This window comes from Mesitornis unicolor, unplaced genomic scaffold (genome assembly GCF_000695765.1).
Source record: "Mesitornis unicolor isolate BGI_N332 unplaced genomic scaffold, ASM69576v1 scaffold12352, whole genome shotgun sequence".
Taxonomy (NCBI): domain Eukaryota; kingdom Metazoa; phylum Chordata; class Aves; order Mesitornithiformes; family Mesitornithidae; genus Mesitornis; species Mesitornis unicolor.
In genome coordinates, this window is record NW_010171255.1 from 1 (window position 1) to 2,940 (window position 2,940).

General features: G+C 59.3%; 1 pseudogene; it reads left to right on the plus strand.

Annotated features, from left to right (window-relative positions):
* The first annotated feature begins 73 nt into the window (after positions 1 to 73).
* Positions 74 to 1,580, plus strand: LOC104535875 (annotated as a pseudogene).
* The last annotated feature ends 1,360 nt before the right edge of the window (positions 1,581 to 2,940 follow it).

The window sequence follows — 2,940 nt, forward strand, 5'->3', positions numbered from 1 at the left end:
TCTGCCTGTTCCTGAACCCCCTCTCCAGGTGAGGAGACATCGGGTGGACGAGGAGCAGTTGGCGCGCGGCAAAATGCAGGAGGAGGCCGCGCAGGAGAGGTCGGAGCAGGTCCTGGGCGAACGCGAGATTCCCCAGAACCAGAACCAGCAGCACAATGGGATCAACCACGTCCAGAAGGTACGGGGCACTGGGAGGGACTGGGAGGGTGCTGAGGGGTGCTGGGAGCCCTAGGGCTGCCTCAAGTGCAGGAGGGATTTTGGGCAGAGCTCCAACCTCCTCTCGCCCTGACAGACCCAGCCCGATGACCGACCCTACGCCTGCAGCCAATGTGAGAAGAGCTTCAGACTCAGCTCCACCTTGGCCGAGCACGTCCGGACCCACAGCGAGGAGAAGCCCTACAAGTGCCCCGACTGCGGGAGGACCTTCAGGAAGAGATGCAACCTTGTCTAGCACCAGCATACCAACACCAGAGAGAGACCTTATGCCTCTGAGCAATGTAAAAAGGGCTTTGCCGTCATCTCCAAAGTGGCCGAGCGCTCGCTCACCCATGGGGCAGGCAAGCGGCACTTCTGCCTGCTCTGCAGCCAGGGCTTCACCCACCTCTCCTCCCTGGCCAGGCACCAGCGGATCCACACGGGCAAGAGGCCCTTCACATGTGAGGAGGGCGGGAACACCTTCAGGTACTGCAACAGCCTGACCCAACACCGGCAAACCCACACCAGTGAGCGGCTGTACCAGTGTGGGGAGTGCGGGAAGAGCTTTGTGCAGAGCACCAGCCTGAGCAGTCACCAGCGCACCCACAGCAGCGGGCAGCCCCACAAGTGTGGGGAGTGCAGGAAGGGCTTCAAGTGCCGAAATAACCTGGTCCGGCACCAGCAAAGCCATACTGGTGAGCGGCCCTACCAGTGTGGGGACTGCGGGAAATGCTTCGGGAATAGCAACAACCTGATGAATCACCAGCGGACCCACACCAGCGAGCGCCCCTACGAGTGTGGTGAGTGCGGCAGGAGCTTCAGGCACAGAAACAACCTGAACCAGCACCGGCAGACCCACACCAGCGAGCAGCCCTTCCAGTGCAGGGAGTGCGGGAAGAGCTTCAGGCACAGCAACAATCTGATCAACCACCAGTGGACCCACAGCGATGAGCAGCCCTACAAGTGTGGGGAGTGCGGGAAGAGCTTCAAGCACAGCCACAACCTCATCAGGCACCAGAGGACCCACAGCAGTGAGCAGCCCTACAAGTGTGGGGAGTGCGGGAAGGGTTTCAAACACAGCTACAACCTCATCAGGCACCAGCAGATCCACACCGGCGAGCGGCCCTTCCAGTGCGGGGAGTGTGGAGGAGCTTTGGGCACACCTGCTATCTGATCGTTCACCAGCGGAGCCACACCGGCGAGCGGCCCTACCAGTGTGTGAAGTGTGGGAGAGCCTTTATGCAGAGCTCCAGCCTGGCCAGGCACCAGCGGACCCACAGCGACCCTACGCCTGTAATCCTTGCGAGAAGAGTTTCAGACATTGGTGCAGCCTTGCCAGGCACTGGTTGACCCACACCGACCAGAAGGGTGACGAGGAGCTGTAATGATAGGCTGGTGGATGGAGACAATGCCAGGTAGGGATCACTCACCAGTTGTAGTTACTCTTCAAGCAGAGCGGTGCTGTGGACTGTGAGGTAATGTAGAGCAGTCGGTAGCTTGTATTGCTAAGAAATGAAGAGATAATGATGGGAAAAATTAGGTTTTGACGTCCTGAGTAGGTTCTCTCGCCAGAAAACGGTTGTGGGATCCCGAGGAATGGGATGGAAATGTTCAGAGTGAGTCCTCGGGCGGCGAGGTTGAGTTTGAATTCGATCCGGACTTAAAAAGGAGTGGAGTGGAGGGGGTGGAAGCACAAACCCTTGTAGGAACGATGGAGCTGTAGGAACAGGCGGATGGGGGAGCGTGGGTCACGTGTCCTCAGACTCCAAAAGGGCGAAGGGAGTTTTTAGAGATCCCTTGGCTAAAGAGCGACAAGGGCGTGCCAGCACGGATTTTTCGAGTTTGGGACAGTGAGGCTGCCTCTGCTCATTTATTAGCAGGTGAAAAAGATGCATTCTTTCCCGTAGGCAATGATGATGATGGTTAGGGCAGATCACGCAGAGCAGTCACACAGGAAGACGTCAGGAGTTTGAATGTCTCCAGAGAAGGAGACTCCACAGCCTCTCTGTGCAGCCCAGGCCAGTGCTCACTCACAGCAGAGAAGTTTTTCCTTCTGTTTACGTTGAACCTCCTGTGTTCCAGCTTGTGACCATCTCCCCGTGCCCTGGCGCTGGGCACAACCGTCCCGTCATCCATGCAGCGATGCCATCGCTCAAGGCGATCAGATTGGTCACGCGTGACTTCCCCCACGGTGGATCCACGATGACTGCTCCCCATGCCCCTCTTTTCCTGGACGTGCTGAGGAACAAGCTGCTCCATCGGCTGTGCGGGGATGGAGGTGAGGCTGCCGGGCCCGCAGTCACCTGGCCCTTCCTTCGTGCCCTTTCTGAGGACTTCAATGGGGGAGAAAGCTTGGAGGGCAGAAGTAAGGAAGTCATCAGCTGAGATAAAGAAAGGCTCTCTAATTAAAAAGAAACCCAATGTGTCGAACAGTACCGGTGATGAACTGTAAGAACACTGGGAACAGCGACGATGCAGCAGTCAAAGTTGTCCTGGGCTGACGACGAGCGCCCTGGGCGGTATCGAACTGGGGACGCTGCGGACACGGGCGGCCGTCGTCTCCTGGCAACGCTCGGCCCCGCCGTCTGCTGGCAACGCTCGGCCCCGCCCCTCGGGGCTCGAGGGCCGCTTCCTGTGGCGCGTATCTGACGCCACTTCCCGCGCGACGGACGCGGTGCCCGCTCGTCGTGTCGGCCATGGCGGAGGCAGAGGTCGCTCCCGGTGCCGGTCCCGGAGCGGGCCCCT